The 21,661-nt window shown below is 36.2% G+C and overlaps 1 protein-coding gene across 1 annotated transcript in view; it reads right to left on the reverse strand.

Annotated features, from left to right (window-relative positions):
- The window catches only part of LOC309867643 (myocyte-specific enhancer factor 2A-like), a 96,452-nt gene that overhangs the window by 39,282 nt on the left and 35,509 nt on the right, over positions 1-21,661 (reverse strand).

The raw sequence follows: 21,661 nt of genomic DNA on the forward strand, positions 1-21,661 counted from the left end.
CTATCAAAGTACCATCCATCTTTTTCAAAGAAATGGAACAAATAATGCTAAAATTTATATGGAACCAGAAAAGACCTTGAATAGCCAAAGGGATATTGAAAAAGAAAGCCAATATTGGTGGCATCGCAATTACAGACTTCAAGCTCTATTATAAAGCTGTCATCATCAAGACAGCATGGTACTGGCACAAAAACAGACACATAGATCAATGGAACAGAATAGAGAGCCCAGAAATAGACCCTTAACTCTATGGTCAAATAATCTTCGACAAAGCAGGAAAGAATGTCCAATGGAAAAAAGACAGCCTCTTCAATAAATGGTGCTGGTAAAATTGGGTAGCCACATGCAGAAAAATGAAATTGGACCATTTCCTTACACCACAAACGAAAATAGACTCAAAATCGATGAAGGACCTCAATGTGCAAAAGGAATCCATCAAAATCCTTGAGGAGAACACAGGCAGCAAACTCTTCGACCTCAGCCGCAACAACATCTTCCTAGGAACATCGCCAAAGGCAAGGAAGCAAGGGCAAAAATGAACTATTGGGATTTCATCAAGATCAAAAGCTTTTGCACAGCAAAGGAAACAGTTAAAAAAAATCAAAAGACAACTGACAGAATGGAAGAAGGTATTTGCAGAAGACATATCAGATAAAGGACTAGTGTCCAAAATCTATAAAGAACTTAGCAAACTCAACACCCAAAGAACAAATAATCCAATCAAGAAATGGGCAGAGGACATGAACAGACATTTCTGTAAAGAAGACATCCAGATGGCCAACAGACACATGAAAAAGTGCTCCATATCACTCGGCATCAGGGAAATACAAATCAAAACCACAATGAGATATCACCTCACACCAGTCAGAATGGCTAAAATCAACAAGTCAGGAAATGACAGATGCTGGCGAGGATGTGGAGAAAGGGGAACCCTCCTACACTGTTGGTGGGAATGCAAGCTGGTGCAGCCACTCTGGAAAACAGCATGGAGGTTCCTCAAAATGTTGAAAATAAAACTGCCCTATGACCCAGCAATTGCACTACTGGGTATTTACCCTAAAGATACAAACGTACTGATCCAAAGGGGCACGTGCACCCGAATGTTTATAGCAGCAATGTCCACAATAGCCAAACTATGGAAAGAACCTAGATGTCCATCAACAGATGAATGGATCAAGAAGATGTGGTATATATACACAATGGAATACTATGCAGCCATCAAAAGAAATGAAATCTTGCCATTTGCGACAACATGGATGGAACTAGAGCGTATCATGTTTAGCGAAATAAGTCAAGCGGAGAAAGACAACTATCATATGATCCCCCTGATATGAGGAAGTGGTGATGAAATATGGGGGCTTAAGTGGGTAGAAGAAGAATCAATGAAACAAGATGGAATTGGGAGGGAGACAAACCATAAGTGAGTCTTAATCTCACAAAATAAACTGAGGGTTGCTGGGGGGAGGGGGTTTGGGGGAAGGGGGTGGGATTATGGACATTGGGGAGGGTGTGTGCTTTGGTGAGTGCTGTGAAGTGTGTAAACCTGGTGATTCACAGACCTGTACCCCTGGGGATAAAAATATATGTTTATAAAAAAAATAAAAAATTAAAAAAAAATCACAGGGGGCTGGCATTTTCTGCAATTTTTAGTTATGCTACAAAGTTTTCAACTCAGGAGTCTATACTGTCTGAGTGTTTACCAGAGCCCACACCTGACAAGACTGTTTTTAACAACTGCCTACAAAGAACTGAAATGTTCTTTAATGTATGCTCAATTCTGCTACTGCCAAATTCCATTACAAGCTAATAGAATCACAGTACTCAGAAGCAAAACTATGGAACTAAAATACTCAATAGGTATATATGCATGATTTTTTAAATGCACAAGGAGCTAATTAATCAATCTATAATATCACCACCCATCCTGAATCTCATTTCTGTCAAGCACCTGAGCAGTAAATGCTCCATAAATACTGGATGAATGGATAATCAGATCTAGCACAAGATATGACTACTTGTAAAATAAAGGAATAACATGTCTTAAGTTTCAAGGAACTCAAACCAAATAGGGCTATTTTAAATAGGCAAAGTTCTCTTTTTCCTCATTTTTAATAACTGTTGCTAATTAAAGACACTTCATATTCTTCCTAAACACTCTGAAAATGCATAAAAACATTTAATTTTTTAAAACTGAAAAATTCACAAAGAAAGGCCATCAAAATTTATTAAATTCAACAATTATAAAATGACTACTAGTAATCAAACCAAATCAAAACACAGACTAGAACTGGAACCTATATATCTCCCTCAATCACACACCTCTCCTCTCTGCCCTCTCCAGGAAAGACCACCCAACCTCTGTGATGACGAAGCTTTCTGGTTTACCACATGTATGCGTACCTGTAACTATATCCTTCGGCTTACTTTTTAATATTATGTGAATGAAGTATATGCGATGCATTCTTCTGTCTCGCCTCTTTTATTATACATTATGTTTATTAGATTCAGGGTTGCATACAGATCTAGTTTGTTCATTTTCACTGAATATTGTAACTCATTGTATAGGGGAAAAACTTTATTCATTCTACTGCAGATATTGGAGTTGCTTCAGTTTTTTGGCCATTATTGAAATGAAAATGGTGCTATGAACATTTTTGTAAACATAACCTACCCCATATCTACACACAATTCTCTAGAGTATATTCTTGGGAATGGAACTGTAAAGTTCATAAAATATGTGGCTCTTATCTTTCTTATACTAGATAATGTCAAAACATTTTTTAAAGTACTTTTTTCTTTGAACAACACAGGTTTAAACTGTGCAGACCTACCAAAATCTCTTTCCTAATAAATACAGTATAATACAGTAAATGTATTTTTTCTTCCTTCGAGTTTTCTTAATAACATCTCTTCTCCAGCTGACTTTACTGTCAGGATACAGTATGTAACACATATAACTTGAAAAATGTGTGTTAACTGACTATGTTACTGGTAAGGCTTCTGGTAAGCAGCTAAGTTTAGGGGGAGTCAAAAGTCAAACATGGATTTTAAACTGCACAGGGTGCTGTTTTCCCAACTGTGGAGCTGTTCAAGGGTCAACTATAATTGTATCGAAGTACATTTCTACCTGAAATGAGAAGTTGATTTGCATTTCCCTGATTACTAAGGAAATGAAGCACATTTCATACCTATTGGCTCTCTGAATTTTTTTTTCTAAGTGTCTGGTCAAGTACTTTCCAAATTTTTAATTGGGTTGTTCATCTTTTTCTTATTTATTGTCATTTTTAAAATTTGAAATCAACATAAGTCCTTTACTAATTTTATGCATTATAAAAGTCTTTTTCCATTCTGTGGTTTGAAAAAAAAAAACTGCCTTCAGATAAAAACAAAGTCAAATTTACCAATTTTTCCTTTATAGTTTTTATGTCTTCAATAAATCCTTCCCTACCTCAAAATCATAAAAATAATCTCCTATATCTTCTAAAAGCTTTCAATTTTGCCTTCTGCATTTAAGTCTATAATCTTCCTGGAGATAGATTTTATGTAAGATATGAGGTAGACTCCCTTCATAGTTTCCTATGTATCTAATTGTCCCAGCACTATTAAAGAATTTTTTTCTTTCCCCTATGATTATAGATACCCCCCCATTTATGCACACATGGTTCAGTTTCTAAGCTATTACTTCACTGCTATGTTTGGAAATCAGTATTTGTGCATTGTCATAGTATCTCCATTACTACAGCTTTAAAATAAGTCACAATATATTGTAGAGCAAACCCTCTCACACTGTTATTCTGCAGGAGGTCTTCTTTTCCCCCTCATTTTCCCTTTATTTCAGAATCAGTTGTTGAATTCTTTTGACTGGCATTTCCTTGACTCTATAAAGATTATTATTATTTTATTTATTTATTTATTTGGTTGGTTGGTTTTTGGTGGCAGAGATATATACCTATTGAGAGTTTCATTCCACAATGATGGGATAACTCTGTTAAATCAACCCTACATTCCTGTGAGCAATCCAATGTAGTCATAATACACTGTCCCTTTTATATACTGCTGGATTTAATTTCTGATTTAGTTAGCATAAGTAACATGAGATGCTTTAATGAACAAAACACTCTCAGTGGTCTAACACAATGAAGTTTCCTATTCATAAAAAGCCATATGAGGATGTTTCTTATCTCAGAGGCTTGCATGAGATTATTCAGAGCCCAGATTCATTTATCTTGTGCTTCCACACATAAGACCTCAAGAGTGCCCATCTGGATTCTCTGCACCTGGCAGGCAAAGAGGGAAGAGACAGTATAAAGATCATGTGGGAGGTATTTGACAGATCAGCCCTGGAACCAGCATGTGTCACTTCTACTCAAATTCCATTGGCCAATTTAGTCACATGGCTACTCCCAAAGAGAGGCTGATAGAGTCTATATGCATGCCCAAGGAGTACAGAAAATGCATCAAAGTGAAAACAAGTTAAGTGTCTCCACTAAAAAAGATGTGAGCTCAAAGGAGTGGACTAATATTTTGTTTAGGAGTTCTGCATTTATGTTCAGTGGGGCTGACTTCTGATTTTTCTTCTTCGAACTCTGCTTGCTGGTTTTACTATCAAAGTTGGGCTAGCGCATATAATGGAGAAAAGAGTGTTTCTTCTTTTTCTGTTCTCTGAAAGAGTTTAGAAATACTGGCATTATTTCTTCCTTAAAAAATCTGTTAGTCCTTGCTTATGAAGCCATCTGGACTTGGAGATCTTCTGTGGTAAACTTCACAATTAAGACTATTCAGGTTGTCTATAGTTTCATGATTCCATTTTGTTAAGTTTTATTTTTCTGAAAATTTGTCCACTGAGTCAAAATATTTGAGGCACAACAGGATCCTGAGATTTTACATACACAAAAAAAGTATACTAAGATAGCTGATGAAAAACAAATTAAATGGTACCATTGCAACCTAGGTTAACCTCCTATCTTTACAAAGGAGAATATGAAGCTTAGGAGAGACCCAAGTACTCCGCCTTCAACCCTACCACATCACACAGCTCTTAAGTAGCAGAACTAGGACTAGAATCTAAATCTTCTGATGTCCAATTCAGTGCTTTTTCCACCACACTGTACTAGTTCAGCTGGTTCAACAGACTGCATTAATCAGCTGATAAATGAAAGGGAGAACACAGAGAGGCTTGGGATCAGGAAACACTTCAACCTTGGGAAGACAGCACATTCCTTTTGCATATAGCTATAGGCAATGCCTTCTGGCTCCTTCTCCAGTTCCTCCATAATCTTATTCCTATCTTCCTCAGTAAGAAGTGTGTCGTGTTCAAAATATGGCTTCTTTAAATTTTAAAAGTTCTATGATACTCCTAGGATTGAGTGTAAAGATCCCAATAAATGACAATGATACTTCTTCCCTTAACCCTGAGCAATCCCAACAGTTTGAGGGGGCCCTTAACTCACAGAAACCCAGATATTGGGCATCAGCCTATCAACAGAGGATAATGTAATTCTGTTGCAAATCTTCACACATAAATATTTTGATAAACTTGGTTCTCAGTGCACCATGAAGTCAGGAAAGTGTATCTTCAAAAGCCTTGGCTATTGGTTTTCACCATCCCTTCTTAGTGTGTGTGTGTGTTTTAATTGTACAAATAATTTAATTTGCCTTCTTTTTTTCCAACAAAACTTACTGAGAGTACCTACTAGGTTCTAATGTTCACTGATGAAACAGAGACACGGGTCACTGTCTACTGGAAGCTTCTGAAGATCATTTGATCTTCCCATGAAGATTGCTTTCTTACCAAGACAGCCTGACTTGGGTTTTGGACCCCTTCTTCAAAAGCCTGACATGGTTTAGTTGCAAAACTGATACACAGTTTTTTGCTTTTTTTTTTTTTTTAAATGAATGAGCCAATTTATTAACCCAGCATTTGTTCTAATACTTCTGGTGGCAGTTGATACCTGTCTGGTGATTCTTTCCAGATTTCTCTGTCCCTGATGTGTCAGTGTGCAGGTTCCCTCTTGGTCCTTCTTCATAGTTTTCAGCTCCTAAGTTTTGGAGGACTTGTGGGCCATGCTCCTAGAACCTCTGCTGAAGTGGCTGGGCATGAACCCATTTCTCTGGTGTCCCCCGTAGATATTGGTTATGGAGCTGACCCCAGCACCACCCTGGAGAAACAGGTGCCGTGCTGCGGAAGCAGCCCATGTGTAGAACCAGTTCTCATCAGGGACTTCTGGGTGGTTCGGTCGGTTAAGCTGCTACCTTCGGCCTGGGTCATGATCCAAGGGTCCTGGGAGGGAGTCCTTACTCAGTGGGGAGTCTGCTTTTCCCTCTGTCTGCTGTTTCCTCTGCTTGTGCTCTCTGTGACAAATAAATAAAATCTTTAAAAAAACAAACAAACAAACAAACAAAACAATTCTCATCACAGGGAGCAAGCAAGCTCTTTCTGCTATAGTGTCTACCCATGCAGGGACTTTCAGCTCCCCAAATTTTTTCAGCAAAGACTGCCAGAGCGCTGATGAATTCCTGCTAGTTCGTGTCTTTTACAGTACCTCCAGCTATAGTGTGGCCTCCCTGCTGCCAGCCAGAAGAAAGGAAGCAATGGGGTTTCCTGGGCATGTAAGTCAGGTGTCCTGCCTTCATTCTTTAAGACATTTTCTCTGAATATAGAATTCTAAATTGGATTACAAGTTCCGTCTTCTCAACACATTCAGGATATCATTTCATTGACTAGAGATTTTCATTTGCGGCTAGAGTCACTACTCCTTTGAAGATAAACTGCTCTGTATGTTTTTCTCTTTGTCTTTGTTTTCTGTAGTTTCACTCCATATATATATATATTCTTTTTTCTTTTATTCTGCAAGGGATTTGTTGAATTCCTTAAACCAATCCTGGAAAATTGTCTTTATCTCTTCAAATATCGCATCTGTTCCCATCATATTCATCCTCTCTTCCCCTCCTTCTAGAAAGCCAACAAAAATTCAGGCTAGAATTTCCAACCAATTTTCCTTTTCCTCAACATCTTATATTTTCTACCTTTTCATCTCTTTGTGGTGAGCCTCCAGATAACCTGTTTCAGTTCACAAATTCTTGTGAATTTTCATTGCTCTAAGTATTTCATTCAATTTTGCTATATTACTTCTTTCAGATTTTCCTGTTTCTTGCAGATATTTTCAAGCTTGTTTATTAAAACAGAGTGAAACTGTTTATAATCTATGTATAATAATGAGTATCTGAAGTATTTAGATGTTAGTTTCTGCTATTTCTTCTGCATTTTGCTTATGGTGTCTTATTTTCTTTTATGGTCAGTCATCTTTGTATGAGGTATGCTCTATGGTTTTGAAAGGTTATTTGAAAGAGATTTTTGATGCTTTGAATAAAGTGCCTTTCTTCAAAAAGTATATCAATTTGCTTCTTCCAGATACCTGAGGCAAAAGTTTTCCCGGGCTTCCTGTGTTAAAGGATTTTGGACAATGAGTGGTCCCACACAATGCTGGTACTTGTTTTACAACCCACAGAGACAGGTTCTCTTTCTTACTTTTCTTATTCTCCTCTTCCCCCATCTGTTCAGGACAACAGATCTCCCCTTGCAATTTTTTCAAGTGAGAAAAGACTGTGGACTTTTTGTTTTTCCTGGTCCCAGTTTGATATGGGAGGCGATCTATTAGACTTGGAAACCTACATGTAATGAGTTGTTCTTTGCCTCTGGATCCAACAAAACCTGAAGCTCAGGTTTCAACTGTTTTATCCTGGTGGGCAAATGACTCAGGGTAGCCAGAATTTTAAATACTTCTTTACCTCTTAGGATCTTACCTTTTCTTAGATTTTGGTCTGGCATGTTCCTTAACAGCTCTTTGATACTATAAGGAAGTTTTTGTACAATTTTTCTAGTATTTTTAGTTGTCTTCAGCAGAAGGGTTGGTCCAGATAACCTGATCCAACATTACAGAAATAAAAAAAAAAAAACCAACAACAACAATGTTTTAGGAAAAAATTAACCAAATATTTTCTAATGACATCTACAAAGTTTTTTGATGATGTTTCTGCTTTTCCTTGAATTGTGGAAAGGAGTCCCATATTTTCTACAGAATTCCACTGTCAAGTTCCTCAAAAAGTTCAACACAGAGCTATCATACAAACTGGCCAATGCCACTCTTAGGTAGATACCTAAGAAAAATGAAAACATGTCCGTACAAAAACTTGTACACAAATTCAGAGCCACATTTTTGTAGCAATAAAACAGTATAAATAACCCAATGTCCATCAATGAATGACTGGATAAACAAAATATGGTTTATCCATACAATGGAATATCATTTAACCATGGAATGATATATTGGTACATACTACAATATAAATGAACCTTGGAAGTATTATGCTGAATGGAAGAAGCTAGACACAAGACAGAACATTTATATGAAATATCCAGAATAGGCAAATTCATAGACACACAAAAAAGGTTAGTGTTTGCCAGGATGAGGAGGTAAGGGGAGCTGGGAAATGTCTGTGAACGGTTGATGAAAATGTTCTGAAATTAGCGTGCACAGTTGCACAAACTTTTGAATACATTAAAAACTATAATTTTAAATGGTGAATTCTATGGTCTGAAAATTATATCTCAATAAAAAGAGAAAAAGTTAATCTCAAATGTGTCTACGTTGTGGTAGCCACTAGCTAAACTACGTTGCCTTGCTGAACATTCAATCATTCAACTTCACATGACAGTGAAGGATTTGGTGGGCAATAATTTATAAAGATATCAGGTAGTGTGAAAGCACTTTATGCAGGTTGCAGAAAACACTAGAAATCTTTACCATTATTACGAATAATCACACTGGAATTCACACCTATTGAGTCTTATACCCAGGTATATTAAGATTAGCACTGAACAGAACTATATGAAACAAAAGCCAATAGAATCTATGAAAACAGCTATTTTTTGTACCTTAAAAGAAACCAGTAATAATACAACTCCCCCCACACCCAGAATAATCTTTTACACAGCAGCCGCTTATTCAGATGAATATTAGCTGATAAATTTGCTTAAAAAAAAAAAAAAGCAAAACTCTTTCTATGATTAAACAATACAGTCTTCTCTACTATAATGTGTTTTGGAATGTAAATTAGGTGCCATGAAACTGACAAATAGGGAATGGTGTCAGTATAAAGAAGTCACTCTGGTTCACTGGGGATTTTTCCTAGGAAAGGGGAGCCAGGAAAGTGGCAACCTTTAGCAGGAAAGGAGAAAGGCCTCTTGAGAGCCAGAGCTTTTTAAAAAAAGAAAAAAAGAAATTGAAAACGAGGGCTTCAGAGGACTATTCCCAGCCTTGATGAAGGTTGTAATATTTCCCATGCTCACTTTAATGGCAAACCCCCCACCTTCCATTGCTCATTGCTACACAGTCATCTGCACTGTCCTAAGACCCACTATCTCCATTCTAATTAAATGTTGCCAACACTTCTACTCAAGTAATCAATTCTGTGCATTTATAACACCTACTGTGGTAGCCACTAACTACATACTAAGCTGTCTCACTGAGCAGTTCAAATTCTCTTTTCAATTACTAATTATTTTTTAGTTTGTGTTGATCAAAACACAACGTTGCACAGGTTTTGGAGTTTATGAGATTTTTCAGGAATGCATTACAGCAGAAGCACTTGTATGTTTTTCTTTTTAAGTCTGTTTACTTTTCTAAAGGTTGGAAATAATATATCGTGGGAGTCAATGTGGAAGATGGGGGCAATACAGCAATCAAGGCAGTATTTCCAGTATTACAGTGTGAAGAGAATCACATTCTTTCATTCTTGAACTTTATTTCCATTTAAACATACTTCATTGCTTTTTGTCCTTAACACTTTTGGGTAACGTCTGATGTTTGTTTTTTGTTTTTTAATTTAAAGATTTATTTGAGACAGAGAGACAGTGTGTGAATGGGGCAGGGGAGCAGAGAATCTCAAGCAAGATTCCACACTGTGCAGGGCCTAACGTGGGGCTTGATCCTGTCACCATGAGACCGTGAACCTGACTTAAAATCAAGTTGGACACCCAACCAACTGAGCCACCCAGGCGTCCCTGATAAAGTTTTAAGAGTATAAATTAACTGAAGGAAGCAACACTGCTTTTAGTTCAACCATACAGGTTATTATTAAGCTGTGTGCTGATTTTTGGGAATCCAGTGGGAAGAATATTGATGTTCTTTAGCAAAGACTTTCTGAGATAGACCCAGGGTCTTCAAGAAAACATTATTTAAGTCTTGGTTTTGTCACTGCAAACTCGTAAGATCTTGGACCAGTCCCTGGCTTTGTTTGGACTCCTGCTTTCTTATCATTTAAATGAAGTACAGAACTAGATCAGGGTTTTCCAAACCTTCTCATAATAAACTCCCTTTTACAGTAACTTTGGTCACTTTTTCATAATAAATAATGACTTTAAATAAAAATACTGTAAATTGTTACATTAAGGGAGATCACATTACAAAGCTTATTTATACTTATACTTGATCACATTCACATTATGGGTAAATTCTAAACATTTCCTTTTCTACAATTTCCTTTTCTTCAATTTTTTTATAGATCAATTAAGAAAAAGCATGACATGTCAATATTCCATAATCTTTAGGACACAGTCTAAACCACCATTTTAATCACCATTCCTCATTCAAACTAAGTGGAACAGCATTCTTCTTCATAAAATCTCAACATTACTAAAGACTATCATAATTAAAAGATGAGATCTGTAGTCTATTTTTAAAAGCTATAAACCTCTTTAAAATGCTGGTAATCTGCTGCCAGATTAGTATTCTTGTAACAATTATTTGACTACCTAAACTTTTAAACACCTCTAAAGGCTGCCCACTGCCTGTAAGACAAAGGTCAAACACCACAGCCTGATATTCAAGGCACTGTATCAGCTACACCCAGTCTGTGTGTTCCTCACCTTTATTATTCACCCATACAAACTCTTTACTCCATAGACGTGTGTATGATGTATAGTAATATTAAGGTTTATTTTTTCTTTATGTATATCCAGCTTTTCTAGCACCATTTATTGAAAAGACTTTCCTTTTCTCATTGATTAACCTTAGCACTTTTGTCAAACGTCCACTGACCATGAATGTATGGGTCAGACCCATACAGAGCTACAGGTCTATCCCCACCTATGCAAATAGAAACTTTCTGGATCAATGTAGCTTCATAGTACCTCTCAGAGGTGGAGTATCTAGCAAGAATAAGCCAATCAGCACTTTCCATTTTCTCCTCGCTACCATGATTAGTGTACTGCAGGGAGGAGTGTGAAAGCATGTTATCCAAGTCAGCATAATAGAGTTTATTTCAGAACATTTGGTGAAAACTCTAGGACACAACAGATCTCTGATGCTTTATATTGGTACTTAACAATATGGTAGACAAGTTAAAAATACAGTTTCTCAATGGCACTATTACTATTTCAAGTGCTCAACAGCTACATATGACTAATGGCTACCACTACTGGACAGCACAAATAGAGAACATTTCCATCACCACAAGAAATTCTATTGGGTAATGCTGCTATAGATGATGCCATGTGCAGAGGTAAGATCGGGAGCTGCTACTGTCAATATGCACCAGCCAGCATAAGGACAAAGCTGATGCCTGAGAGAAGGCAGAAACCTGGAGCCTACTTCAACAGAGCAGAGCCTAATCTCTACCACACTGCTGCATTTTTTGTTATGTGATGTAACAAGTACCCCTATTTTATTTATTTTTTAATTTTCTAAAAAGATTTTTAAAAGATCTTGGGAATCCAGTGGGAAGAATATTGATGTTCTTTAGCAAAGACTTTGCTAATAAATGTATTTATTTGACAGACACGAGCAGGCAGAGAGGCAGACAGAGAGAGGAGAAAGCAGGCTCCCTGCTGAGCACAGAGCCCGATGTGGGGCTCAATCCTAGGACCCTGGAATCATGACCTGAGCCAAAGGCAGAGGCTTTAACCCACTGAGCCACCCAGGCGCCCCAACAAGTACCCTTATTTTAAAGGTGAGTTTCAGTCAGGTCTTTGTTGCTTGTAATCAGAAACAACCTAATACAAAAGAGTTTTCAAAATGCTTTCATGGGGTGCCTGGCTGAGTTAGTCGGTAGAGCATACAACTCTTGATCTTGGGCTTGTGAGTATGAGCCCCATGCTGCATGTAGAGATTACTTAAAAATAAAAAATCTTTTTTAAAAAATGCTTATGCATATATTATTTTAATTGATACTGAATACCCACAAGATTTAGAACTTTTTTTTTAAAGATTTATTTATCTATTTGATAGGGAGAGATCACAAGTAGGCAGAGAGGCAGGCAGAGAGAGAGGAGGAAGCAGGCTCCCCACTGAGCAGAGAGCCTGATGTGGGGCTCAATCCCAGGGCTCTATGCTCATGATCCAAGCTGAAGGCAGAGGCTTTAACCCACTGAGCCACCTAGGCGCCCCAGGATTTAGAACTTTAATTCTACTTTCTGTTCCTATTAAATAGGTACCATAAATATTCAATAAATAACAGATCAGTATAGCAAAGAAATGCTAATTATAAATACTAAATATAGAAACTTACTTTAGATCATAATCAGTGAAGTCTCAAATAACAGAATTTGAGGATTATTACCACCTTTCACAAAATGCCTAAATCTTCATCTAAAACCCTTCCTTTCTGTTGTTGTACAGAACATAACTGATAGATTTTTTTATACCTCAAACTAACAGAACAATTTTTAAAAACTTAATCCAACTATAACACATATGGAAAATAGCACTAAAAATATTTTAATTATACAATGGAACAATCCTATAAGACCACTGGTAGCATGAAAAAGCAAACTGATTTTTTAAAAATTCCTTTACAAATACTAGTTACTATTTCTAAGGGTTTTTTGCAGAACATAAGCTTTTTGAGATTTTCAAGAGACTTTGGAAATAACAACTCAAGCCCAGAAATTACCACAAAATAACAAAGCACTTATATGGAATGAAAATTTCTTTAAAAACAAGGCAGCACAGAACAATACTTCCTGTCAAATTACAAGAGGTAAATTCCAATATGAATTCAAGCTTTGGTTTATTCTCTAAGACTCAGACTTGTAGTTTACATAACAAGTTGCAAGAATCATTAACATTTCAAAAACAATCTTAAAAGTGTACTTCTGATCTTTTACTGCCCATCAATTAAAATCAAAATTTTAGGAACTATTCTTTGAGTAAGAAATAAAATCAAATATCAGTGTGCCTACACATACAATAAGATTCTTCACAGAATATCCCTAGGACACACAAGTATCAAAGCACATATCCAAAATTGATTTGATTCACAAATCAACACACCAAACAAAACCTACAAAATTATAAGGTATGCTTACTTTTCCAAAATAAGGGAAGTTCATACTACCATTTGGAAGGATTTATTCGGTCAAGCACTGAATGTGTAATTGTAAATTTAAAAAGTAGGATTATGACTAATCTATGATAAGAAGATACCTCTCAGGGTCCCTGGTCAGCTCAGTTGGTTGTGTCTGCTTTTGGCTTAGGTCACGATCCTGGGGTCCTGGGATCAAGCCCTGCATCAGGCTCCCTACTCAGCGGGAAGCCTGCTTCTCTCCCTCTCCCTTTGCTGCTCCCCCTGCTTATGCACACATTCTCTCTCTCTCTCTCTCTCTCTCTCAAATAAACAAAGAAAATCTTAAAAAAAAACAAAGATACCTTTCTTTAGACTCTAGATCTCTAGAGCTTCTCTCAAAGCTGAGCTACAAAAATAACATCAGAATAAATATAAAAACTATACAAATTGTCTCCTTAATTTTAAGAAGAGCTATGTGTTTCAATGGCCATTTTTTTTTTAAAACTGCATGTCTGCACTTGCTACAACTTTATAAGAGATATATCACTTACACTCTATCTATCTCTCACTCTATAGGCATACACAGAACATCCTTAAACATGGTAAGTACCCTGCATCTTTTGCACTAAATTAGCTTATAACTCTAATAGTAAGATAGTATTTATATGCTGAATGATTACTCTTTGATGGGAAACATCAAAACCTTGAGATTCTAAGTGTCTTGAATCTATACTGAAATGTATCTAACAAAAGAACTTCTGTAGAAAGATAATAAAATAGCTTTTAGGAAAACGGCAGAGATATGGCCACTTATTCCCAGTGTCTGGCACAATGCCTTGCACATGGTATGGTAAGTATCAGTACAATAAATTAAAAATGTAAAAATATGCACTATAGTCAACATTTTTACCCTTTTCCTCCTCCCTTTTCAACCCCTTTCAAAAGCAAACAAACAAACAAAATTACAGTGTGATTTGAACACAAGGTACTGCTTGGAAAGAGAAGAGAGTCCATAAAACCTAGACACAGCTCTTTCAATAGCTACCCAAGCCTTCAGGAGAAAGTCAAGGGCCTTATACACCTCCCTGGGATCTGGTTTCCTTTCCAGGTCTTGGCCATTTCCACTCTTCACACTATACTACTACAGCTATGCTTGGCTGACTTTAACTCCATAAAATAACTGTGCTAGGTTTCATTTCCCAATTTCCACATAAGCTGCCCCTTTGAGCTAGAACACCGTTCTTCTACCCTTTTTGCTCTCCAACCCTGTCCTTTAAAAAACTAAGATGATGGTGTTACCTCGAGAGGAAGTTTGCTCTGATCACTCCCCCAATCCTCTGTACCCTTTTTCTCACTGGCCAAAAATGTGGCTAATGTAGCAAAGAACTTCAGAGGAAAAAGAACAACTTACTGATGCTAACTACTAAAACACTCAATCTGTGACCCAAAGAGACGTGAAAAAGATACATAGGTATCCATCGATGAACACAAGAAATGCAGTAGAGAAATGTAAGCTGTATTATAAAGTGATCCCTCATCCCTTTCCCACATGAACTCCTGTTCATATATCAGCAACATCAATCTTCGTTGGGAGAAAAATCTGACCTCAAGAAAATAAAAATCACAAGCAGAGATGCACAGTTCCTTAAAAAGCACATACGTGAGAACCAATAATTGTATGATAAATAATAATATTCAAATACATAGTAAAAATAAAAAGAGTCATACTGAAATTGCGAGAGCTATGGTGACTGCTGTGTGAGGTGATGGTGCAGGACAAGTGAGAAGAGGAGGAGGGCCATGAGGATTTCGTGCCTCGCCCTGTGAATCACCATCCTGCTGCATCAGGCTCTGTTAGGAATAAAAGAGCAGGGCAGGGGGCTGGAGGTGGAGGGAAGCTTTGTCTTGTCTTCAGTTGTCTCATTATTTTTCCCCTTTCCCTGCCGCTCCACTGCAGCGCTGTAAAACATTAGGCAAGCCTCTTAAACACTCCCTGTCTGTTCCATTCCTCATCTGTAACATGGGGAGAAAAAAAAAAAAAAACTTATTGGCTCAGAAAGATTCTCTGAAAACATTGTAATACTGTCAGAAAACCGAAGTATAATGATGCTTCTGATTCTATAAGGTCAGTACCAGATGATCTCAGGAGACAAAAATCATTTTTATCTTTCTGTTTTGTTCAACTGAGGAACTGTAATCCATGGTCCACACATCCGCACCAGGCCCTCTATATACATTCAAAGAAGCACTTATAACCATGCAGAAGTGAATTGAAAGTAACCCGTTAGAAGGTAACCCACTGGAAACGTGTCCCCTAGGTTGTAATTCACACCGAAATTGGCATGCTATTTTGGATTGCTTCCTTAGAAGGTCTTACAAGTTACACTTTGTTCTTGCTCATTGCTTAAAATGATTTCAGGGATATTCTTGGGAATAAAAATGTTTAAGAAGCTGGATAACCACTGCCCAGGGACTGCATGTTACCTTGAAGCTTTTGGGCTCACACCACTTAGGACAAGTTAATTCGAGTTCATACAAGATTGCTCAGACCTCCCCTCAGCGTTTCTGCTTCAGTAACCTCAGATCTCTAAAAGTTCTCTTATGATGCTGCTCCTGGTGGTCAAGGTACTATACTCTGAGAGCCACGGATTTTCAAATAATGTATCCCTGCCATGGTCAACTTTCACTACCAGCTCTTTTTATTTAATAATTGGTAGATGCATCTTATATTGATTCCCTATCTTCCTCTTTTTTAAGATATTGGTAATTTCTAAATTCTTTGTGATCTGAAAGTCGGAGGAATGAGTAAGACTCTGAAAAAGCAGATTTTCTCTTTCTTTAGAATCCGAATTATTGTCATCCTATTTTATCACTGTGTCTCAAATTCCTCATCTGTGAAATAAGGACAGTAAGAGGGTTCAATCAGATGAAATAAGTAAAAGCCCCAGAAGGTACCAGGCTAAATTAGCAACTAGATAAAAGTTATCTACTATTCTTACTACAATTATCCCCACTCATTTTCTGTTATTTTTGAGGAAAACTCATTCATGTTTGCTACATGTTATGTATACATCACTGACTTATATAAAAAAACCTTCATCCATTTATGGCGAAATATTCCAAAGCTCCAATGGATTCAATAAACTGGGGAGCAAAAGGAGGCTATAATGTCAATGCCAGATTCTAATCCTATTTCTGCTGTTAAATTGCTACATGACTCTGGGCAAATGGAGTCTCAATCCCCACTTCTGAAAAAGCATACCTTGGATATGAAGATCAAATAAGATAGTACAAGAGAAATTTTTCTTTTAAGTACTACAGTATTCCTGTCATGAGGAAGATACCTCTATCTGGGAACAGTTTACAAGATACTAACTAAAGAGGTAAATGGCCATGGTCTCTTACATTCTTAAATAACAGCACAGTGATCAGAATCACCACATAAGCTATTTGCTGAATATTCTCCAATATCACCAAGTCATAACTATTTTTAAAATATTTATACACTGGAATATATCATATTTCAAATATTCCTGCAAAGCGAAGCAAAGAGAAAAGTAGATACAAAACTATTCTCAGGCATTTACTAGCAGCTGCTAAAATCCTCGCTTTGTGGCTTTAGCATCACTTTTATTTTGATACAGAAATGTTTTATTGGCTCTAGGCTTTTGTTTAGTGTAAACACAATGTACACACACGTGTATGAATAACGGTAACCAACTGATTTTCATTGCTAGTTTCTCTAATACTCTAAGACAAATCCAATGTTCTTATCAAATTGCATACTACAGTTCATAAGCTTTTAAATCTTAATTTATTGAAAAGAGAAAGATGGGGGATTATAACATTGCCTTTGTACATTTCAACTAAATTACCAAACAAAAAGCCACATATTTTTGTTATCAATGCTTAATAACATGGAGAGGTACAATGCATATTTCTGATGACATTCTTTACAGAATGTCTCCTAATGAAATATAGTAAATATAGTAAAACTCATTTTTTAAAGGAATAAGCTCCTAAAAAGCAGTGTATAAGCATTTTCAAATAAAATCCCATTAACACTGCAGCAATACTCTCCATTATAAAGAAATCCAGTTATGAAGTCTCTTATAAAGTTTATCTTAATGACACTATCTAATTGACTAATGTGTAAGTTTCCATTTTCATTTATTTAAGCTTTCTGAATGTAGGGGGTATTTACATCCTACAAGACATTACAGACTTTAAAATATCTAAATGCAATTTAAAATATGTAAATGCTGTTGATTTTTTTTAAAAGCCATAGAGAAATTATTTTTTATCAATTATAATTGTTAAAATTTTAAGAAACTAGTTTCAAAATATAGGTAATGTGAAACAAGGGACAGCAAAGATAGAACACCATTCTGTATATGGGTTTCTTAAATTTGAGGTTAAAATCAAAAGATAGATAAAATGTGAGAACCGCATCTTTCTTTTTATCTGTTTATCATCATAATATTTAAATACCAACTACTTTAAATATATTTTTTTCACTGTGTTCCCAAAAAACATACTAGATCTAGTTCCATAGGTCTAATACACGTACATCCTTGCAGGTATAGCTTTTTAGCAATATGGGAGAAAGTAAAATCCTACTGATCTTAAAGAGTAACTTGATGAGGGAGCAGGAGGCTGGCTGAGGACAAAGCAAAAGCTGGCGCCTTGCACCCCCTCTTCACCCGCTCCCCTCCATATGTGTAGCATTCCTCAGGCACCCCTGACTGCCCAAAAGGATAAATAGTTAACTTGCAGAGATCACAGTCCTGCAAGGCAGGAGTCTCCCGTGGTTTGCAAATGTCCTTGAGATTTACAACAAAGAAGTTACCTTATCAATTTCCCAATTTCCAAAGACACAGAACACAGTTCCTCAATCCCTAAGGTCACCCTCCCCTCCATAAAAAACCGAAGGAGGCAGAGGTAGAAGGAAAAGTAAATAAAGTTAAATTTCTTCTAAACCTAAATCTCATTAACAGGGATGCTTGATAGCAGGAATGTAACATTCCACCAGGAGACTCCCAATTGTCTTTACTTGATAGCAACTAAGCCTTCAATATCCTGATAGTATTCTTTGCCCCAATAGCCCTTCTGAACACCCCTTTGTCCTCACCTACCCAACTCCTGTGTATATAACCAGCCACTCCTCACAACCCGGGGCAGCAGCTCTTCCTGCCCACGGGTCCTGTCCCCGTGCTTTAATAAACCACCATTTTGCACCAAAGATGTCTTAAGAATTCTTTCCTTAGTCGTCAGCTCCGAACCTCACCCCACCGAACCTGACTTAGGTTCTGGAACTTCATCAACTTACATGCAATAGGAAATAAATGAATTCATGTTAGAGGCCTTATGAAGGTTGTTCTCAAAGTTTTCAGTTAGTCTCACTGACAACCATATTGCATTAGGAAACACTCTAAAGTGAGTCACTTATGCTTCCATTTACTGTAGCTGATGAACTCAGTCACAGGAGATGGCTTTTCAGCCACCCAGAACATTACACCAATTTGTTAGACGTTCACAGATAAAAAATCTTCAGTTGGTACAAGTGTATCTCACTGGTTTACAAAACTATGTGTAGAAAGAATAGTCTTGGCGCCTGAGTCAGAAATCACTAAATAACATCACTCTGCAGACTCCATGGCACACAGGAACCCCTTGAATATTTCTGTTAAATGGACAAAAATGTGCTTCCAATGACTATAACTGTTTGAAAGGAAACTATATGAAACACTATATGAAAAAAATACTTACAATGGTATTCTAAAAGTATCTTTAAATGAGATATTTGTAAAGCACTTGGAAATGCCTGTCCCATAGGAAGTTCTATATGTATCTGTCATTACTCTTATCCTATAATCTTAGTTTGGTTCACAATAATCTTCATAGCTCCCTTAGTATTAGCCATCACCACCACTGATAAAAGGAACTCAGACACATGCACAACACTAGTGAGGCTGCAGTTCCATTACCTTTATATGTGGAAGAAAGAGTATCTAGGATAACCACCATCGTTTTATAATGAAGGTTAATTCAGTCAGCTTCACATACAAAGTAAATTCAGCCTTATAATTTATCCTACCAACAAATTTATCCCTTATAAGCCAATATGTCTTCTACCCACTGTATTTATATAATTCAGAACTCCACATAATATTCATGTTCACTTGTATCTAAGAAATTCACTTAAAAAGAAAACATTCAACTCCCAATTGATAATTGACCTGCGAAGTTTCCCTTCACACTAAAGTAAACTGTAATATAGGAGACTGCTAAAACATGTTTGGGATTTACTCTCTTACACTTTGATTGCTGACCACAACAGAGATGAAGACTGAGGCAGTTTGAAAATTCTGTGAGGATTAAATCAGACTATATTCTTCATGTTCTCTAAGGAAGTAAACTTTAGGCTGTGCGAAGTACCCTCAACTTCCAGGGGCCAAGAACAACAACTGCTGCAATGAAAGAGCAGAGTAGTTAGGGTTAAGGAGGTGGTTGCCTTCTACAATGAAACTAGCTTGAATTATCTATTTGTTGACATTATTAAAGTCAACTCTATTTCTTTGACTTAGGCAGTGGAGCGTTTGATAAGATACAAAGATTTTTAAAATAAGATGTCATTTTAAATTAAACGCACCAGGGATATTCTCCATTTCAAGGGAATCCAGTTATGAAGTCTCTGATAAAAGATTACCTGAATAATGATCTCATAATTTACAAAATCATAATTCAAAGTGAATTATGGTTTAATAGGGAAAGGGTCTAATTTATACCGCACATAAGTGATTAAGATATACCATAAATGCTAATATAAAGTAACTTAAAATTGATACAATCACAACTGCATTAAGGGGTTTGGCTACGTAACCATGTTGTTTAACTGAAGTGAACCACAAAAGCAAAATCGAACACTTCATACACATTTCAGGGGATGTTCATAGCAAAGAGCCATTTAAATAAAACTGTGGGGAACAAGCAACAGAGATGAGTTGTAGCTGTAATAGAAGATGCTTTTACTTCTCACTGCAAACAACTGATTAACTGCTAAAAAGTAACAGAGGTTTTTTTTTAACTATAAGTAGCAGATTTTTTTTCCCCCGCAGTAACAAACTAAATCAATTACTGTCCAAAAATGAATGGTTGCAGTAGAGTAATAGGGTATAGAGGAAATTTAAAATGCATTTCATCAGTGGAGACAGGTAAATTAGCTTCCTGTACACTACAATAGTTAAAGAATCTTTATCTTAATTTTAATTACTCATATAAAATCTACATTAGGATTTCATTTCTTCCTTTGTGGTTAATTCCGCATCGTTTCACACGGTTTTAGTATTTTCACAAGGAAATCCCTAATTTACTGAAATAGTCTTCTAATATAAAAACTAAGCCAAAGTATGTAACTTTTGAAGTAGTAGGGGAAAAATTTTCCTTTTTTGGATAAAAATGAAACAGAATCTCTAAATGTAAACAAAAAAGACAAAAGTATTAAGCTAATTTAAAATGTCATTAGAAATATAAATGGAAAATTATCTTTTATAAAAATATTTTACAGCAGAAAAGAATTATAGGGGAAGGCATACAGATTCTCCTTTTTGAAGGTTTTGCTTTAAAACCTATTTCTGAGTAAGATGGAAATAATTCCAAATAAATTCCTTTTATTTTCACTTTAATTAGGTTGGCAGAATTATTAGAAATACTGAAGGACAACAGATAAGGAGGGAAAAAAAAGTGAAGAATCTCTCCCCACCCCACAACTAAAATAATATTCACAAAATAGAAGTATTATTTTTGTCATTTTCTTCCATTTCATTAGTGTTTAAAATTGTGGGTAGTCACTGATGCAACGAAATGATTAAAGCATATTAACAGTGTAACTTCATACTATCCCAAGTGATATAGATTCTTATAATATTAACTTTAAAATGCATACAAAATAATCATAGATAAAATGCTGTATTATACTGCTCTACACAGTACAATAGCCTAATTTTGTCTCAATAAACAGGATATGTATATAGCCTAAGTGGGTCATGACAGAGCAATAATCAGATCCTTGTAACAAATGATTGGGATAAAAAATATATATACATTATTATACAATAATCAGATCATCCCAGGAAATGATTTGGAGAAAAAAAAATTTTTATATATATATAATAAAATATGTTTTTAAATATTTTTATGTATTTTATATATATATACAACGGATTTGAAATGTGGATGTGAAGCAATCTGACAGTTAAAAGTTACTAAAGGGAAGAAATAATCATGTCTGCAATTCAGGCATTACTAGATATATGTG

The sequence above is a fragment of the Mustela nivalis genome (genome assembly GCF_964662115.1).
Source record: "Mustela nivalis genome assembly, chromosome: 6".
Classification (NCBI taxonomy): Eukaryota; Metazoa; Chordata; class Mammalia; order Carnivora; family Mustelidae; genus Mustela; species Mustela nivalis.